The sequence below is a fragment of the Panthera onca genome, chromosome F1, assembly GCF_046562875.1.
Source record: "Panthera onca isolate mPanOnc1 chromosome F1, mPanOnc1 haplotype 2, whole genome shotgun sequence".
NCBI lineage: Eukaryota > Metazoa > Chordata > Mammalia > Carnivora > Felidae > Panthera > Panthera onca.
This window is the reverse complement of record NC_138355.1, coordinates 23,024,378-23,044,568: the sequence shown is the minus strand read 5'-3', so window position 1 is coordinate 23,044,568 and position 20,191 is coordinate 23,024,378. Positions and strand designations below refer to the sequence as shown.

Here is a 20,191-nt window from a genome sequence, read left to right as displayed (position 1 = left end):
TTTTTCCCCCGCTACTTCTCCAGGACTTTCCTTCTCACTGCCATATGTTACTAAAGACAGATGTGAGTCTAGAGGAAAGAATAAGTTGCAAATGGCATTTGGAGGTCTAATGGGGCCACAATTTCAGAGGCAAGACAAAAGAATAACATCCTCTCAAAAATCCCTGACTCCTCGTTTGTCACCGAGCCCAGCTACGGGCATGTATCTCCCAGGACTGCACCCCCCCCCCCCCCATCCCCTGGCCTCAGCTGCTGTTCCTCATACTCCTGAGTGAACACTGGGCTTCTGTAAGTGTTTTATCATGCCTAACACGAGGCCAAGTCTGAATAAGTGAAATGTGGGACATGAGATCTGGCTTCACCAGGGACTACTGGAAAGGCTAGGTAACACAGCTCCAAACTGGGGAATGAACGAACGCACCCTGGAGAGAACATCGACAAGAGGACAGGAAAGAGCCAGCACATAAATTCCCTTTCCTTCTCTCACACTCTGAAGTGTGAAGGATCCACTTGGCCCATCTGGAAGACATGCTGTGTAATCAAGCAAAAGGCTGCCTTTCTCGGTGACGCTGCGGCTAGGTTGGTAACACACCCCCTTACATGTGCTTTCCTGCCTGCCTGCCTTTTCTTCTCACTCTGGCTGCTTTCATAACTACTGCATGTGCCAATTAAGCCTTAGCACACAAACTTTGGCCCAGATACTTTTTTCTAGGGAGTTCAGATAACCACTTTGACCCAAATCCCCATTTCCTACCTCATCTGTGGAAGGATCTCATAATCTCCATGAAGTCTTTGGGCCGAAGGCTCAGCACCCCTTCCCTTGGAGCCCAGACCCACAGTGAGGGTCAGCAGCCCTTCCGAGGTTACCATTGTGGGCGGAGCCCTAAACCAGGTGCTCTGCATGAACACAAAGCCAGCAGAAGGTAAATTTCTCAGGTGAGCTTCTGGGGCAAAATGGTTCTCTAAGGCCCCTGGTATCACCCACGGGGATCGTCTAAAAGGACAACTCTGTAAGCAAAGAGCGGCGTCAAGGTAGAATCTCCAAAATTAGGAAGGCATTTAGATCCAGAAATGATCCCTATCTGTAGAACGGACTAATGTTCCTCCGACTTCGTAACGAACAGATGAAAAAGAAAAGTAACTTTTACACTTTTGTGTGCCCATCTGTTGGGTATGTCATTTGAAAAAAAATCTGGGGTCATGAAGCCCATATGGGGTTGAGGCATTTTTAAATCCCCCCAAACAGGAGGGTTGTGGAAACATCAGGTGCTGTTGTTACCACTGAGTGAGTTCAGGGCCTGGGGTCAGCCACGGTTTCTACTTCTGGCTTCCTCCAAAAATCTGTCACACTTCGAATGTGGTAACTTTATCAGGCAGGGGCCATGGAGAGGCCGCGTTTGCGGCCAAGGCCCGGCTGTAACTCGAGTGTTCCCAGGGAGGGGCCCTGGCTGGTCCCCCAGCGGGGAGCTGCTGGCAGGGGGCAGAACCGGCCAGAGCCCCAGCAGGAGAGGGAGCGGGCCTCCGCTGCAGGTGTGAGAGCCCACACTCTCCTGGGAAAGCACCGGGCCTGCAGTGCGGCTGCCGCCCCCGCCCCCGCCTCCTTTCCTCCCCCATCCAGCAGGAGGCCATCTTCTCAAACCCCGCTCCCTCCTGTTCCTGGGGTCCATCTCCTCCCCTTCCTCTCTCTGGTGCGGCCTGGTGCCTACAGGCCTCTGCCATCCGTCACGCACAGAGCAGCTCACACCAGTCTCGTGACCTCCAGCTTTGCTTCGCCCTAATCCAGTCTAGGGACAGACAGTCGCCGTGTCAGAATCACGGGGGCGGGGCTAGTGCCGGAGTTTGAAATGCAGATTCTCAGGCCCCGCCCTAGTGAATGAGGCCCCGCGGGGTGGGGCCAGGAACAAGTAGTTTTTAACAAGCTCTCCAGGAGATTCTGCTGCAGGCTAAGCCAACCTGTCCTTGGCTGCCCATCTCACCCCGGCTTTAGGTGCTGGCTTTAGGTGCTCGGCTGGGAGACCGGCTGGGGGGGGGGGGGTGGGTGTGTCTAGACGTGCCAGGTGAGCCGGTGAGAATGGCCCACCTGAGGTCTTACCTGAGGGACCCAGACGCTGCCCGGCCTGGGAAAGAACTCTTGGCAGTGACCATGACAGACTGGACTGTGTGAGGAGGACAAGCCTCAGCGACTGGCTGAGCAAAGGCTGGTAGCTGACACCAAACTGAGGCCCGGCGCGACACCTGGACCGGGCGTCTCACGTGAGGGAGCTTGAGTAAGAGCGGGAAGTGCGAGCGCACCAACGCTAACGCGCATGCGCACACGCGGGCGCGCAGCACTTTCTAGAGGCCCCTTGTGGAGGGCGTCTCTCGCGCTTGGCGGAAGGGTGATCCTAGGCCCGCGAGGACTCCGGGGTTCTGTGACGAGACCAGGCTGGCGGAGGCGAAGACCACATGGAAGGGCAGCAGCGCCTGGGAAGGGACGAGGAGCCTCCCTGCCTTCACGTGAAGCGTGCCCCACCTCCTTCCACGTCTCACCTCCGCGACTGCTTCAGGGTCCTCACCCTGTGTGCCCAGGAGCCACCCTGACCTCAGTCATTCCAGACTGAACCTACCCCCTCCACCCCCCCACCCCAACCCCCCTGCAGGGGCTGAGGCTGCGACTTCTGTGGCAGACAAGACAGTTCGTGGTGGAAGAACTTGAACCCTTGTGGGAAAACCAGAGCCGGGGCTAGAGGGAGGAGAGCAGCTGTGAAAACCTCCCAACATGCCGCATCCACTACAATAAACTAACGAGGGCACCACACACACAATACAGACAATATTTGTGAAATTTGTTCATCTTTATTAATTTCCACTAGAATGCGTAGGATGTGTTCAGGATCTTTCCCTAGGTTTTATTTTATTTTTTAATGTTTATTTTGAGAGCGAGCAAGCGCATGTGTGAGTGGGGGAGGGGCAGAGAGAGAGGGATAGAGAATTCCAAGCAGGCTCCATGCTGTCAGCGCAGAGCCCCAAGTGGGGGCCAGACCCAAGAACACAACCAAACCGTGAGATCATGACCCGAGCCAAAATCAAGAGTTTGAGGTTTAACAGATGAGCTACCCAGGTGACCCCATTCCCTACATTTTAAAGGAAATCCTTGCAAATTAATTTTGCTTTGCTCCATATGTTATACACCCTAAGGCACTGTCCTTGTTTTCTCGTTTCTTTCTTTGTTTAAACATCACTCTTTTTTTTTTTTTTACAAAGAATGGTTAGCTGCTGTACTGCTCACAGGTCCCACAGCATCGCCTGGGAAAATGAGTAACTTGGATGTTGGGACAGAAAACATGCATTGTCCTCCTGCCAGGGTCACGGAGTCCTCCCTGCCTGAGAGCCTTGCACCAAAGCTCATGCCATCTCTGCTTGCCTCCTCTTGGGTCCCACCCACGTTCAGATCCAAGGCCGGAGTCTACCCGTCCTCTCTGTGGCTGTTAGAGCTTCCTCGTCCAAGCCCAGAAGGGGAGGGAGAGCTGCTGGGACCTGGCAGCCCCCCTCCCCTGCCCCACCTCCCAGGCCTCGGGGAGTTGGGGTGTGGCCCTGATGCTGCCCACCCCCTTCTCTGGCTCCCCGGGGGGCAGCATGTAGCTCACCTCCACAGAGAGGGGGGCGAGTGTGCCCTTCTCCAACTCTCACAGAGAAAAACAGTCCACAGATGGGCTTCAGCCCCCCAGCAGGTTACAGAGCCCACTGTCGGACTCATCTCTTGGCCAAGAAGGTGGAGGCCGTGACTAGTCACCGCTTCATTCATCTCCTTACTCTCCTCTTCCTATAACCCCGTCTAGACAGGGTCATATTGGAAAAATGTAAATTGGTCTTCCCGCTTCCCTGCTTAAGACCTTCCGTTGACTTCCCGCTCCTCTGGGAAGGGAATCCAATAAATCCGGCCATGGCTTGGAAGGCCACATGACCTGGCCTCTGTGACTTCCACTCACTCCCCTTCTACAGTTCAGCTATATTGGCACCTTCTTGCTTGACCTCAAATTCATCCAGCCCCTTCCTGCCCTGGGGCCTTAGCGCTTGATCTACCTGGAGTGCTCTCCCCATGGAGCTTCCCATGGCTGGCTCCTTCCCTACTAAGAGGTCATGACTTCAGAGACGCCTTCCTAATCACCTATTTAAATAGCTCCCCTGCCTCTTCATCACACCCATTCCCCTTACCTTGCTTTATTTTCTTCATAGCACAGATCACCATCTGCCACTCTCACAATTACGTACCTCCTTGTTTGCAGACTGGTCCCTCTGACCAGAATGTCAGCTCCAAGAGGCCAAGGACCTGCAATCCTTGTTCATGGGTGTGTCCCCTGACCCAGCCCAGCACCTGGTACAAAATTCCTGTAAAACAAATGCTTACTGTGAACAAATGAATCCAGACCTTGAAGTGAGGTGGCTTGGGGCGTCTGGGCCATGCAGTGGCACACCCGCCTGTGGGCACTTGGAGCCAGCAGATAACCAGAGCTCCCAGCACATGAGCATCGTTTCCTGGTGACAGTGTGGGAGTCAGCCACCAAAGGCGGGTGTTCTCCCCTGCCCCGCTTCCCATTTTCTTTGTCTCCTTCAAGTCTCCAGCTTTCCTCAAATTCTCTGCCTTTCTCAGATCCCTTCTCATTCAAACCACTCTCATTCTTTTGGTTTTATAATACCTATCACACAGGTAAAGCCGTGCCCACGCTTTATTGGCAGTTGAAAAAGCTATTAGATCTTAACCTGCCTTGTAATACACGGGTAGTTTCCTTAGTTGTTGTCAAAAGTTGGAAGTCTTTTTCTTTGGGGCTATTTACAAACCTAGTGCAGTTTCTACTTACATGAATTTGTCCTAAAAAACATCTTGTAAAGTGATACAATGCATTTATACAATTCCTTTGTTAAGCAGCTCTCAAACCACGTAAAATGAGAAGTTCAAAGGAAAATAAGCTGACATTTAGATATTTAACCAGTTTTCTTTTGCGTTCCCGTTCATGTTCGTCTGCAATATTATGAATTTCACACACACACACAAAATTCCCCTCCACAGTATCAATTCTTAATTAAGTGAACACCATTGCTATAATTTTCTGATAAATAAAATGAGCATTTCCACACAAATTAGAAATGCCAACTTGTTAATAGCTTCCCTGAGGTTTTGTTACAAAATCATCACTGTTCCGGTCATTGTTCAGGCATAATAAATACTACACTACAATCTGGAAACAAGCATTCTCTTTGGGCAGTCGATTCCCAAGTGTGGATTGGGTGTTCCGTAAGACAGTGAGTTTCCCCCTCATTCCTATTATAATACATGACAACAGTTCATTGGCTAGAAAAATACTTGATATTATTTTAGTGAAGCTCGCCGAATTTGGATCAGCTGGGAGATGAAGCTGGCCTGAACGTAATAAAATTAGAAAATGTACAACCTTAAATACTAGACAGTGAACTTTTAAGGGCACAGAGCACATTGCGCCTGTAGCTGGGTAATTTGGGCAAGGTGCCAAGGGCCTCAGTTTCTTCATCTGTGAAATGGCTGCAATACTAGTATCCGGTACTCCATAGGCCTATGGTGAGGGCCAAATGTCTGGAAGGCACTCGACCAAGGGCCCACATGTAATAAACACCTAACAGATGTTCCCTGTTGTTTTTAGGCTTAAAAGGACACTGTAATTATTGCCTGATGAGCACGAAATGCAATTTGCTACCTTTCAACAACTCAGAGTGCTCCCCAAGTCCCTCCAAGAAGAGATCCTGTTCTGTCTTCTTCAAAGAACAGATGACTCATTTATAATTCATGGCACATTCACATACCAACAATTATTGTGCTGAAGTCCTTTAAAGAGCTGATTGCTTAATTAAACCTAACATTCCCCTTGTACTCTTGTTTGTTCTCTGAGTTTTCTTAGTAAATCTTTTAAGTGTGTAGAAGAGAGTGACAGTCCAGGCTAACTGTGTGTACCTGCCCACATTTTAATGGGTGGTGCCTAAAAGGATGAAGTTGTGTGCATTTTAAATCACTATAGCAGCATACAGAACACTTACTACACATAACGCACATTTGTTTGAGACGGAGCCTTGGTACGTTCTCAGTTCAGTGTCAGTTGCCTTTCTCTCCTACCTGCCACCCACCCCCCCCCCCCTTCTTTGCTTTAAACTCCCTCATTTAACATTACTCTCCACCTTGGAACAATCTTTGAATTCATCACAGGGACCTGTAATTTCCACTTTGTTTTTCTTAAGTTACTTATTCAGAACTTCCCCATGGTTTTCCTTTTAAGCTAGGCATTTCATTTCTTTGGAGACTCGTTTCTTGGCTCCAGATGGGTTTTAGCCATAGCAAGATGAGGGTTAAACACAGCATTCAGGGACTGAGCCAGCCGGGACATACCCAAGCTGCCTCCAACATGTGTGGGACCTGGAGGAAGATCTAATGGCAGCCCGCATTCCTCCTGCTGGGAGACCTCTCCCGCCCCTCCCACTCCAAGCCAAGCCCCAGGCAACTGCTGCCCATTGATCTCATTGCCTCTCTCAGAGCAACAGAGGCTGGAAAGTCCAGTTCAAATGTAGAATTCTTGGCCTCTTTGAAACTCCATACTAGAATGTGGTGGCACCGGGAGGCGGTCCCTGGTGCCCGGTCTGCAGCCCAGCCCTCTTTTCTTCCCAGGGGAGAAGAAAGGCTCTGGGGCCATGAAACCTCTCTTGTACAGGTGTGTGGACACCCAGTTCTGCATCGCAGCAGACTCTGCGAGTGGCTGCCCCTGGCCATTCCATGGACTGGCAACATGGTCCACCCAGGGAAGATACACCTGGGACGCCAGGAAGAGGTCCTGGGTACTGGAAAATGTTCTAGAAGGGAGGGTATGAGCTTATCCCTTGAAAGGGATCTCTTGCCTGGATCTAAAGGCAGTGCTTACTAGCATTATCATTTTCACAGAAGATGTAGCCCCTGACCCCACACTGGGTGCTGGAGAACGAAGTTTAAGCAAATATAAGAATGGATTGTTTTGAACACTGTGGAATATTCTACACATTATAAAAACTTTAGATGAGGTCAAAGACAGGAGAGAGCTTCGATGCTAGCGTCGCTACAAGAGCCTGCCTGGAGAAGGTGGGACCTAAACCGGGTCTCAAACAAAGTAGAGGAGTATCTGTTATAGTTTTAATTATAATTTAGGATGGCCTTCTTCTATGTTATTGTCAGTCTCATCATGTATTTTTCTGGGACCTTTTTAAAAGTTTTTGTCTGGAAAACCATTTGGGCAAGACCTCCGCTTTCCGCCCACCTTATTTCCAAAATGTCCAAAATGTCCAAAATGAAGACCTCCTCCTTAAAGACCACCACTCCCTGTCTCGCACTACAATGGTTTCTAAAACGTTTAGATCAACTGTGCCACACTTGAGGGCCAAGATGGTTTCAGATGTTTCAGAAGCAAAATGTCTTGCCCGAGACAGGCTGCTTTGAATTGTGCCAACACTACTCAGGTGCTTTCCTCCCGGCCTTTCAAGTGTGGCCCAGAATTGTCCCCTTGGTCATCTGCTTGGTGTTATGACAAGTAACAAAGCAGAGTGGGAATGCTTTGGTTCTCTCTTTCTCTAAAATGCCATTCTGGGAAGCCCCGAAGATGACTTGAGACATAAATCCCAAGGCTCCGTGCAGCTGTCCTGTGGATACTTGCGCCCCCACCAGCCGGGCTTGTCCTCTGGAATGTGTGTTTATAACTATGGAGTTTATTCTTTAGTTTAGGGCATGACATGATCATTGGCTTACGCAGCTCCAGAATGAAAGCAGAGGAGGTAGGGACACAGATTTCTTGGGTCTCTAGTAAAAAAGCTGAAATCTCCATCGTGGCTTTTCAACTACGGTGGAAAGAATTTGGATCATGAATCACAACGGGCTTGTTCCCCAAACCTGCCTTCTGTCCCTCACTACACGTATACTTACTGAAGCTCTCAATGTCATAGGCACCCAGGCTGCCCAGGTGGGTGGCACCATATTCAGCAGGGGATTGTGACTTGGGGCCAAGTCACTGGCCTCCCGCAGCCTCCAGTTCCTCATCTGTAAGCGGGCAATCACACGGACACCTCTCAAGGATTCTGGGAAATTTAAAGAAGTGGAAATGGGACACCTGGCACTCGGGTGGTCAAAATAAATCCTTAAGAGTCCCTGTCCTGGAACCCAGCGGCTGCCTGGAAGATCTGGGTGTGCACTTCCCTTTGTGTGGTCCGCCGCGGGGTAGGGTGGGGGGGGGGGGGGAGAGAGGGTCCCCAGACCTCTCTGGGCTGTCCCAGAGCAAGCTCTCTGTGAGTAGCAAATAAAAATGAACCACTGTCTCTGTGGCCGTAGCAGAGATGGTTCCAGCAAGTTCAGCACCCTGCCAATGAAGAAGGAAATGCACTCTCTCCCAAAGCCTCATTAAACATTGGCAAAAACATTGCCAAATTTCACTTCAAGGTATAACTCCTGGAAAGTGACTGCAATGGACCCGCCCAGTCTTCTAGAGGGTTCCAGATGCTTGGGGAGCTCCGTTACAACCCTCCCCCAAATTCTCTCACCCCATGCAGACCCCATCAGCACTCTGAGTGTTGAGAGGACATTCATTTTCCTGAACTCTCATGGACAGTTTTGGCCTTGCCCTGACTCTGTGTAATCAGGCAGCCAGGGTCTCCCAAAGTCAGAGGAAATTCTGAGCAAGGCAGGCCCTATATTTGCTGGGAAGGTAAGAGACTATTTTCCACTTCTCACTTCTCTCTCAAAGCACAGACACAATGGGCCTGTCTGGCCTAGCTCCTGCTTTCTGTCTCTGAAGGCTCCCGGCGCCAGCACTCAGCCTCCCACCTTATTAATGTTCTGTGATGATCCCCTCGTGGTGCCGTGTATCCATCCCACAGGGTTATTAGAGGACAGCAGGGAAGGTGCTGTTGACTCACTGTCACAAACATCATCCCTGGTATTATCAGAGCAATTATAAAATATGCCTCTTAACAATACAATATCAAATGCCCAACTGAAGACTTTCAGTATGATTTATTTGTCACCCAACCTTCTATTTTTATGATGGAAGGCTGAGCTGAGGAAAAAGAAACCCCAAAGAAGTGCGCTTACGTCACATTCTTCCAGTAGATAAAGAAATGTGAGCATTTCCTAATTTATTTCAAATACATACAAACATACATACATAAATCTGCCCCCCTAATTCCACGAAGAGTCTAGAAATTAGTCATTGTGATTGACAGCCCTGATATCTGCAGGTCAGGAAGCTCAGAGAATTGCGGGGGGGAGGAGTAGGGGTGGTTTAGGCTCAGATCAAAACTCCTCCACTTAAGAAAAGAAAATGGGGGTGCCTGGGTGGCTTGGTCAAGTAAGCGTCCGACTTTGAATGATAATTTTTTTTAACGTTTGTTTATTTTTTAGACAGAGAGAGACAGAGCATGAATGGGGGAGGGTCAGAGAGAGAGGGAGACACAGAATCCGAAACAGGCTCCAGGCTCCGAGCTGTCAGCACAGAGCCCGACGCGGGGCTGGAACTCACGGACCGCGAGATCGTGACCTGAGTCGAAGTCGGATGCTTAACTGACTGAGCCACCCAGGCGCCCCAAGCGTCCGACTTTGGCTCAGGTCGTGATCTCACAGTTTGTGGGTTCGAGTCCCACATTGGGCTCGGTGCTGACAGCTCAGACCCTGGAGCCTGCTTTGGATTCTGTGTTTCCCTCTCTCTCTCTGCGCCTCTCTCACTTGCGCACATGCTCTCTCTCTCTCTCTCTCTCAAAAATAAATAAACGCTAAGAAAATTAAAAAAGAAGAAAAGAAAATGAAGTGGTTGCAGAATGCAGGTTCTAGAAGACTGGCTACAAAAGGAAAACTTCATTTATCATGGAGTTCATCTCACGCTGCACAAGGGTTTTGAAGCGTCCTAAGAGTTCAGGTTGATGCGAATGAAGAGCTTACCTTCTGAAGAAATCAGGTTCAACATTCCAGGGAGGTCAGAAACACAAACAAACAAAAGGAGGCCTGGGAAAACTGAGGGGCGGAGGAGGAGGGGAAGCCACATCAAGCCGGAGGCCAGGCTCAGAAAGGAAGGTGGGACTGCGGACTCCAAGCTTCTCGTGGTACAGTGGTTCCTAAAAGCTTTGGTGATATTTGTCCAAGTGCGGTCATATTCTCGTCACATTCTAGTGCCTCAGAATCCCTTTGCGGGAAAGGTGGCTTGTTAAACATGCAGACTCCTGGGTCCCATCCTCATCTTCCTGAATTAGAACCTTTAAGAATGTATCTGCATTTGACACAACTAGCCCCGGCCCAGTTGTCCTGATGTGCTCTCCAGCTACCTATTACACTGTCAGACAAAGAGCGTTCACCAGCCCCCTGCGGGTACCGAAGCATCCTAGGTGTTGGGAGGATGTACCAAAGAAGCAGAAGGTGGTTAGTGCCCCAAGGGGTTTACGCTGGAGGAGTCCGTAAATCCCCAGGTACTTACTTGTTCCAGGTCCACTTGCTTGCTGGCTGGTGTTCACAGGAAGCTCCAGTGCCTCAGCTTCAGCGGTTTCTCTTGTCACAAGCTGAAAATCAAGTTCAAACCGGGCAGATGGTTCATTGCCCAGATGTGGAGGAAGGGTCAGGACGGAAGAGGGCCATTTCCCACAGGACTCTGGGAACTCTGGAGAAAATGCCAAGCAAGGACACCTGGGGGAAAGGGGGGGGGGGGGGGGAAGGGGCCGGCAGACCGGGGCCTTACCTGACAAGGTGTGTGGCGCCACTGCTCCCCACCCCCATCTCCCTCCCTCCACCCCGTACATTCTCACTGCCCCCCCACCCCCATTCCAGGTGTGTGTGGCCAAGCCCGTGGCCTTGAAACCTGCTCTGTGAGATGGGAATCCCCCAGGAGTTTCTTCCAAAGGGAAGGCCTTTGTCAGAGCCCGAGGCCTGGTGAGGCCTCAGAGGCCTGCCCGGGTCCGGACTGGGCACCGGGGTCTAGGGTCGCAGATGGGGATCCCGTGGTCGGTCGGGCGCGCGGGCACCCGGCTCCAGACAAAGTGCGGTGCCTGCGCCTCCCAGTGGGCGCTGCGGGAACTGCACGCCCCCGCGATCGCGGCTCCCTCCCACGGCGGGCTGAACACCCAGACAATTAAGAACAATGCCTGGCGCCGAGCAACGCTCGGTATAATGTTGCTATCATTCTGTGCCAGGAACGAATCCACTTTTAGCAAAAGAAGAAACCGGAATGGTAGTAATGCCAACAGTGCAGACGAAGACGGTAACTTCTACTATTTCAATGGCGCTTTAAATTTCCCCAAGTGTGCATATTCTGGGCCACTGGACTTTTACAGCCGGTGGTAGAATCCAGACTATCACCGGTCGGTGTCTTGGAGTCCCGGGCTGAACATGACTGACGAACATGCATTTATTCACTGAACTGCCCCTTCCCTTTACACTTCAGTCCCTGTCACCTGGACGGAAGCCGCCCAGGGCACCGCACCCTCCCCCGGGGCAGGGCGGCTCGCTACGGGTCTCGGTGCCGTCTCTCTTGGCCTCCGAAAAGCGAAGGGGTATTTTCCGCTTAGCTGTGGGAGCAGAGAAGGGCGCAGAGAGGGGAAGGGGGGCTTGGGGAACTGGAGGGTGTTGTGCCTCGTTGCCTTGAGGGTGCTGCTTCAAGCCAGGCGCTAAAAAACACCTGAATCCACCGGGCTTGTCCTCGGGCCCACAGGCTCCTCACGCTGCGTCTGGCTGATGTGGGAGGAGGAAGGTGGTCGTCGGCAGCCAGGGCAGAGCCCCTCCAGCGCACCCGTCCATCCCCAGGCCTGAGGCTACCGTAGGACTGTGCTTGCCTCCCCGCGGGGGTGTAGGGGCTGCACCCAGCACCATTTGTACACAATCAGGTCCCTGCAAAGAAACGTATGCATGCATGCATGCGTGCTCCCCCACACCAGGCGTTTGTATGGCTCTCTCCAACACTTATTCAAGTGTGCCCACATGCCACGTCCTCAGAGGAATTCCCCTCACCCTGAGCGAACAGCCCCTGATTGCCCCTCCTCTACTCTGGAATTGTTCTAGGCAGAGGGGAGCCAAGGGAGGAAGGGAAGTGGTAGGAGGCCAGGCGTGAGAGGTGGGCAAGGGCCAGAGCGGGCAGGGTCCTGTCTGCTGTAATAAGGGGTGTGATGTATGTTCTGAGTCCGCAAAGGTGGGCTATGATCTGATTTACATTTGTAAAAGATCCTTCTGGCTGCCATGTGGGGGGCGCAGGTGGGTTGAATGGGAATAACAGAAGCAGGGCGGCCGTGTGGGAGGGCGGTGGGAGGGCGCTGTGGCTTGGACAAGGCCAGCCGTGATGGAGAAGGACCACATTTCCGATATGGATTTGAAGGCGGAATGGATGGGAATCTCTGATGGATTGGGACGCGATGTGGAAGGGAAAGGAAGAAAGGCTTATTCTTAGGACTTTGGAGCAACTAGAAGAATGACAATTGCTAATATTCATTGTTAAGCAGACACTCCTCTAAACCCTTGACATCTTTGAAAGCCATTTAAATCTCACAACACTCCTATGAACTATGTATTATTATCCCCATTTTATAGAAGAGGAAATTGAGGCACAGAGAGTTTAATCAATATGCATAAAGTCACACAGCAAGTAGAAAAACTGGGATTTGAACCCAGAGTTTAACAGTTCTCCCTCTTTTATTTAAAAAAATTTTTTAATGTTTAGTTTTGAGACAGAGAGAGACAGAGCATGGATGGGGGAGGGTCAGCGAGGGGGAGACACAGAATCTGAAGCAGGCTCTAGGCTCCAAGCTGTCAGCACAGAGCCCGACGCTGGGCTGGAACTCACAGATTGTGAGATCATGACCTGAGCCAAAGTCGGATGCTTAACTGACTGAACCACCCAGGCGCCCCTCCGTCTTTTATTTTAAATGTTTATTTTGAAAGAGACAGCTCCAGCAGGGGAGGGGCTGGGGGGGGGGGGGAGAGAGAGAGAGAGAGAGAGAGAGAGAGAGAGAGAGGGAATATCCCAAGCAGGCTCCACGCTCCACGATGTCAGGGCAGGAGCCCAACATGGTGCTTGATCCCAGGAACTGCAAGATCACGACCTGAGCTGAAATCAAGAGTCGCTCAACCGACTGATCCACCCAGACACCCCAAAAGTTCTCCCTCTTTATAAAAAAGAAGAATATCACTAACTGTGATAGGGAAGACTGGGGAAGAATGGAGCTTTTAAGTGGGGGGGGGGGGGAGGGTGCAACATGAATCGAGAGTTTCAGCTTAGATGTGTTCAGATGAGATGACTTTTCAACATTCAAGTTAGGGTGTGATTCTGGCTCCGGGTGGCAGGGAGGGAGCACCTGGGTCTGGAGTGTTCACTGCAGCCAAGAGTGAGGACAGCAGGAGGCTAGCAGGTGGGATTAAATGCCTGACTTGAAAGGGTGGGATAGAAAGTGATCTTTCAGAGCATCCTATCAGGCCTCAGGGGCATCAGGAAAGTGTTGCGGAAGTATGGTTCTAGAGCAGTCCTTGTTTTCATCTGAGGATCCCATGAAAGATCTGACCTTGCTCCAGAAAAATTACATGTACACACACATGACGTTTTCTACACAATTTCGGGGTGTTCCTGGGCCCTCAGGAGCCACCCACAGACCATTCTGGCGTTACCATCAGGCCTCCCTCCCCCAGCAACAACCAGATGTCACCACATCTGGTAGGGCCTGACGGACCTCTGACAAGTCTCCATACATCACCACCCTCTCCGTCTGCATGAAGTAAAAACCGCACCATTGGAAAAGCAAACTCCCTGGAGGGTGAGGTTTGAGTCATTTTTAAATGTCTGTGTAGAGCGGACCTCCCCAGCCACCCACCAGCCCCCCTCCACCCCCCAGTGCTGCACTTGTAAATGTTTGCTTTGAATGTGGCCCCATGTGGAATAGAAGAATATACTCACACAAAGTCGTTTGCTCTTTCGTTCATCCATAGGTGAGGTTATAATCTGGGTATTTTCTAATTTTAAAGACAAGACGTGCTCAGGCCACTGTTTCCATCAACAAGATTGCTTCTTGTGGATAGTGCACATCTGATGCTGTGCTTGTCTGTTTCTGCTGCCCACAACTCCCAGGACCCATCCTCTCTGGGGCTAATCACCCTGTGTGGACCCCGGGATGGGGGAGGCAGGACCCATCAGGCCCCCTGGAAGCTGAAGGCACCAGGCACTTTCTCCCCCACCAACCTTGCTCTCCTGGTCCGGCCACCTGGGGGCTCCGACCTGCCAGGGGAAAGGTACACAGACAGGAGAGAACGTATTTACAGTTATGGCACTCGGCCCAGGGACCACCATGAAGGCAGCGATCCATGTCTGGTGGTGGCTGTCTCAGCAGTGGCGTGGCCTTGGCCTGCCACGGGGCCTGCCCGTGTCCCCAGCGTGGCCCCCCAGCCTCCCCACTGACAGGCGTCTGTGTGGGTCTCCACGTCCACTCGGTGCGTTCCCTCCCTGCTGACATCACACCAGCCTCCGGGCACTCGCGCTGCGTGGCTGTTGCTGGGCTTTCAGCTGTCGTCTCACCCTGTGCAGAGTCACAGGGTGGAGATTCTTCTCCTCCCCGTCCCCGACCTTAGCATTCCCGGCCTGTCCAAGTCTTGGCTCTGAGACCGCTGCCAGATCCCCACCGCTGCCTCTGAATGTTCGTGCCTCTGTAAAGAGGAGGGCCACACCCAATCACAGGGGTTGTTAACAGCCACCATCACGTTCCAGGGACAATTTTTCTGCTCTGCAGTGAGGTGTGACAAGCCATCAGACCTCCTCATTGTCCTTGAAGTTTTCACGACTTCACAAGACCAACCAAGACTGGAGTCTGACTCCAAGGGGACTGCAAGCCTCTGAGTCAGAGTCGGGCTGTGAGGCTCCCGGCTTCTCTGGGGTGGGGCCTGGGCTGTGCTTGGGTGATGGCTGGGCCAGGCAAGAGACGTCTCAGCCTCCCGAAAGCAGTGGCTGCCCTCTGGGCCCTCTGTGCTACCCTGGGACATAATCCTTTCCAAGAAGGAGGGACAGCTGGTGCTGCTGACTCACAACCGTGTCCTCTGTGGCTAAGGCGCCCCATCACAGTGTCTGAGCGCTGAGCTCACATCTCGTGGCTACTGCCCCACACACAGGCTGGGGAGAGCTTCAGTTCAGTCAGTGAACACTACTCACACCCAGCCCCTTCCATCCTGGTTGGTGAGCGGCCGCTGCCCTGAGCCCCCACCCCCAACACAAATGCCACCCGCCCCTCATTACCCCGGTCTTGTCCCAGGAGACCCCAGACTGCACCCCCGCCCCCCACCACCAATCCAGCCACTAGAGGGTCATGGCCGGCTCAGCCATCACTTCCATGCTCTGCTGGGTATACGTTGTGGGTATCATTCTTGCCTGCCCACAAGCGTTCTCAGAGCCCCTTTGCTGCTGACTTTTCTCCCGTCACCGTGTACCGGCTGCCCAGTCCCACCAGTTCTCAGCACAGTTCTAATATCCAGCCTGTCCCCCTTACCTGGTTCAAGTCCAGCCTCCTCCAGGAAGCCGTTCTAATTGCATAGTCCTCACAAATCACTTTGCCCTCCCCTGGCCTCCTATGGACACTGCCTCACCAAAGATGGCTTACTTGAAGTTCTTGGAGGGTCTTAAACTTCTTATCGCTCGTTCGATTGCTTACAAATCCCTGCCTTATTGTCGCCTGGTAGCAGGTGACACGGGGACCTCTGGGGCCACGGTCAGAGGGGGGAAGGTCCCGAGGAGACTAGGTGGCACCCAGTAGGTCTGCCGCAGAAGGAAACTTCTTGAGAGGTCAAGAGAGAAGGACCCCAGGCGGGGGGGTGGGGCATGAGCAATGCTGGGCTGGTAACCTCGGGTGGGGCTGAGGCAAAGGGGTCACGCCTGGAACAGGAGAGTAGGGTAGAAGGTCAACTTAGTCACAGATCCTGGGTGGGGTAGGAGCCTTGCCTCTGGGCTACATGGGCCTGAAAGCGGCAGTCGAGGGCAAGTGGCACTGAGCTGGGGAAGGCTCTGTCCATCCCACCGCCACTGGGCAAGGAGCTTGCAGCGGGGGCCTTGCTCAGAGCCCCAGCTAATGGCCGGGAAGGGCACCTAGGAAACTGGAATCACACAGTGTGTCCCGATTGCTTAGAAACTGCCCTCCCCCACCCCCCCTGCCAGGGATCCGCGGCACAGCAGCTGTTTGCCCTTGGGACGTGACAAGCTGCTGGAACCTGCACCACCCCGAGGAGCCAAGCTCTGGCCCACTCGGATCTCAGCCACAGCCCAGAGACCCCGGGGGAGAAGTGACTCAGGTCGGACAGTGGCTCCTAATGACCTCAAGTGACTCACAGCAAACAGAATGAAGTTGACGCCCAGCGTTTCACTCATCACCTTGCTTCGTCATTTAGCCGGCAGTGAGTGGCTGCCACCATTTCCCAGCTGTGGCTAAGCATGTGCGGAAGATCTAAAGTCCCAAGCGTGCCTGGGACACCGAGAGCCTCAACTCCGGCTGCACCTGGGAGTCACCTGGGGAGCACGGCCTCCTGCTGAGAGCCCCTTTAACAGGGGTGGGGGTGGGGGGGGGGCAGGTTTCCAGAGCTCCGCAGGTGACTGGAATGTGCAGCCACTGGGGAGACCCAGGCTTCTAACACTCGATCCTGTTAGGGAGAAGGATGCTAACCGGACATCCTGTTTCCCTCGCCAGCTCGTGCTCAACATGTCTGCAGCCTGGCTGGAGCCTTCGGTCAGTGGGCTTCTGGTGTGAACTCAGCTCTGCTCATTCCTGACCCCAAATCTTCTGCAATTATTTCTGTATCCAATTCTTTCTCCCCGAATTCGATACATTTTAGGTTTCTGCGGCATCCTCTGAAGGAAGTGATGACGTTATAAAAACTCTAACTACGGGAAAGTAGGCTGAGAATGAGACAAGAAACATCGTCTTATTCTTACACAGTTTTGGATCCTTGACCTAAAGTCTGTTTTGTTTTGCTTATACTAAGTTTTCAACACTTTGTTATATATCTTTTGTTTGTGTTTTATTTAAAAAAATTTTTTTAATGTTTATTATTTTTTTTGAGAGAAAGAGAGCCAGCATGATCAGGGGAAGGGCAGAGAGAGGGAGACACAGAAGCGGAAGCAGGCTCCAGGCTCTGAGCTATCAGCCCAGAGCCCGACGCAGGGCTTGAACTCACGGACTGTGAGATCATGACCTGAGCTGAAATCGGACACTTAGCCAGCTGAGCCACCCAGGCGCCCCTGTTTTAGCTTTTTAAATTTTAGAGACTTTTGAACATACACAAAAGTAGACAGAACAGCATCGTGAACTGTCACACACCTGATCGCCAGCCCCCCAGGACAACAATGGCCAGACTGGTCCCATACCCTACCCGCATCAATGTAGTCCATCTTCTATTACTTTGAAGCAAATCCCAGATGCCAGACCGTTTCATCTGTAAAAGTTTTAGTAAATCATTCAACAAGAATTCTTTTTGTAACATAACCACAATTCTATCAGACATCAAAACAAATTAACAGTAATCCCTACTGTTCAAATTTCCCGATGTCTCAAAATGACCATAAACAGATTTAAAAAAATAGTTTGAGTATCACTCAGCCATAAAAAAGAGTGACATCTTGCCATTTGTAACAACCTGGACGGACCTAGAGGGTAGTATGCTAAGTGGAATAAGTCAGACAGGGAAGACAAATACCATATGATTACACTTACATGCAGGATCTAAAAATCAAAACAAACAAAACCAGAAACAGAGTCTTGAAACATACAGAACAAACTGGTAGTTGCCAGGGGGGGAGAAGGGTGGGCAAAATAGGGAAAGAGGATTAAGAGGTTATAAACTTCCAGTTATAAAATAAATAAGTCACAGAAATGAGAAGTGCAGAAGGGGAATATAGTTAATAATATTGTAATAACGATGTGTGGTGACAGATGGTGACCACACTTACCGTGGTGAGCACAGAGTAATAAATAGAATTCTCGAGTCATTATGTTGTACACCTGAGGCTAAAATAACACTGGATATTAACTATAATTCAATAATAAAAAAATTAAAAATAGTTTGAATCAAGGTCCAAATGAGGCTCACATGCTGAAATTGGTTGATAAAACTTTTAAGGCTATTTTAATCTATTGTCTTTTTTTTTTTTTTCTTCCTTGAAGTTTGCTGAAGACACAGTGTTGTTTATCCAGGAGATTTGCCCACAATCTAGACTTTGCTGATGCTCTCCTTATGGTGTAATTTAACATGCTCTGTGCCCCTATTTTCCCTGTAAATTGGCACGATCTAGCACTTAATGAGATTCAGGTTTGGTGTTAGTGATGCTCTATTCTTCCAACAGGAGGCACATGATGTCTGGTCGTCTCTTTCCGTGATATTGGATGCTACAGAGGAGCAGTGCTTGAATCTTTTGGTTCATTAAACATTTTAAAATAGCGATTATCTAATTCCAGCATTTCTCCTTCATAGAAGTATTCCAGCTTATCGGTGAAAGAGGGATGACAGATACAATTACCTATTATTTGACACCCAGGATAATTGCTTGATTTCCCCCCTTTATTTACCATTTTCAAAACAATGAGTTGCTTTCCTAGCATCCTACAACAGTGAACAAAGTTCTGTTTTGCTTTTTTGAGTATTACTATTAATTCATAAGGTTTTAATACATTTGATGTGTTTCAATTCCTTGTAGTCAGTATTGATACTGATGCTCACGTGGCCCTTTGTTGGCCAGTGGGAGTCCCTTCTATTTGGCTCCTGAATCCTTTAGACAGGAGCTGAGAAGTCTCTTAAATTTTGTACAAACCTCCTCTTGTACATTTTCTGCCCAGATCCAGAATCGGCCATTTGTCCAAGGAGCCCTCATTGCTTTCAGTGGGAAATGGTATTTGGAGATCTCACCCTGAATGTCAGGAGTTTACCTATTCTCCTCTCTGACCAAAGTAACCCCAAATTTTAGTCTGTTCTGGTCTCAAAGTCAGAGTAGGCACTGGCTGTATTCTGATGCCACTGAGCATTCTTAGGGGACAACATGTGTGACCTCTGAATCAACAAGTATTTACCATCAGAGAGTCGGTGGAGACAAAGACAGTCTTGAGGCGCTTAAAATCTCTTTTGTTGGCATCAGGAGTGTGGTGGGGGAAGCCGTGCTTCTCAAATTTGAATGTGCATACAGATTACCTGGGTACCTCATTAAAATGCAGAGTAGGCCTGGGGGGCCTAGATGCTGCAGATCTAACTAGTTCCCGAGTGATGCTGGTCCATGCGCCACACTCTGGCCAGGCTCCAAAAATAACAAGTAGTAAGCGGGGTGTTGGCATTAAATGCCCAAGGAACTCAGAGGAGGGAGGCAAGGAGGCCACCACAGAGGAGGCAGCATTTTGGCTAGTGGCTGGGATTTTTTTTTTATATATAAGTAGGCTTCACGTCCAGAGTGAAGCCCAGCACAGGGCTTGAACTCACAACCCTGAGATCAAGACCTGAGCCGAGATCAAGAATATGATGCTTCACTGACTGAGCCACCCAGGTGCCCCTGGGATTTTCTTTTGAATCAGGAGCCAGAACAACAGACTAGTGTGGCACCTTCACTTTCAAGGTAAAGTTAGTATTAAGGCATAACACACACAGGGCAAAGGATACAAATCCCAAGTGTACAGCTTGATCAGTTTTTTGTGATGTAATTCACATTGTAAAACTCACCCTTTTCAAGTGTACAATTGGTTAGTTTATAGCATATTTACAGAGTTGGACAACCACTGCCACTATCTAATTCCAGGACATTTTCATCACTTCTCCAAAGAAGTCCCATATCCGCTTCCCCTCCCTCAGCCCCTGGCAATCACCAATCTATTTTCTAGTTCTGTAGATTTAACTATTCTGGACTTTTCATGTAAATGAAATCATACAAAGTGTAGTCTTTTGTGGCTGTCTTCTTTCACTTGGCATAATGTCTTCAAGGCTCATCAATGTTGTAGCGTGTGTCAGTATTTGATCCCTTTTTACGGCTGAATAATGTTGCGTTGTATAGAGAGACCACGTTTTTGTTTATCCATTCGTTACCAGCTGATGGACATTTGCGTTGTTTCCATCTTTTAGCCATTATGAACAATGCTGCTATTCGCGCACACGTTTTTGTCTGGGCATGTTTTCAGTTCTTTGGGGTATACACTTGGGAGTAGAATTAATG

General features: G+C 50.5%; 1 long non-coding RNA gene across 1 annotated transcript in view; it reads right to left on the bottom strand.

The window, feature by feature from the left end:
* The window catches only part of LOC132686094 (uncharacterized), a 64,881-nt gene extending 54,179 nt beyond the window's left edge, over positions 1–10,702 (bottom strand). The window contains exons 1-2 of the long non-coding RNA XR_013553022.2: positions 10,478–10,702; positions 4,251–4,367 (exon numbers count right to left, since the gene is read on the bottom strand). This is a non-coding gene — a long non-coding RNA (uncharacterized LOC132686094). The remainder of the gene's footprint in view (positions 1–4,250; positions 4,368–10,477) is intronic.
* Between the last annotated feature and the right edge of the window lie 9,489 nt (positions 10,703–20,191).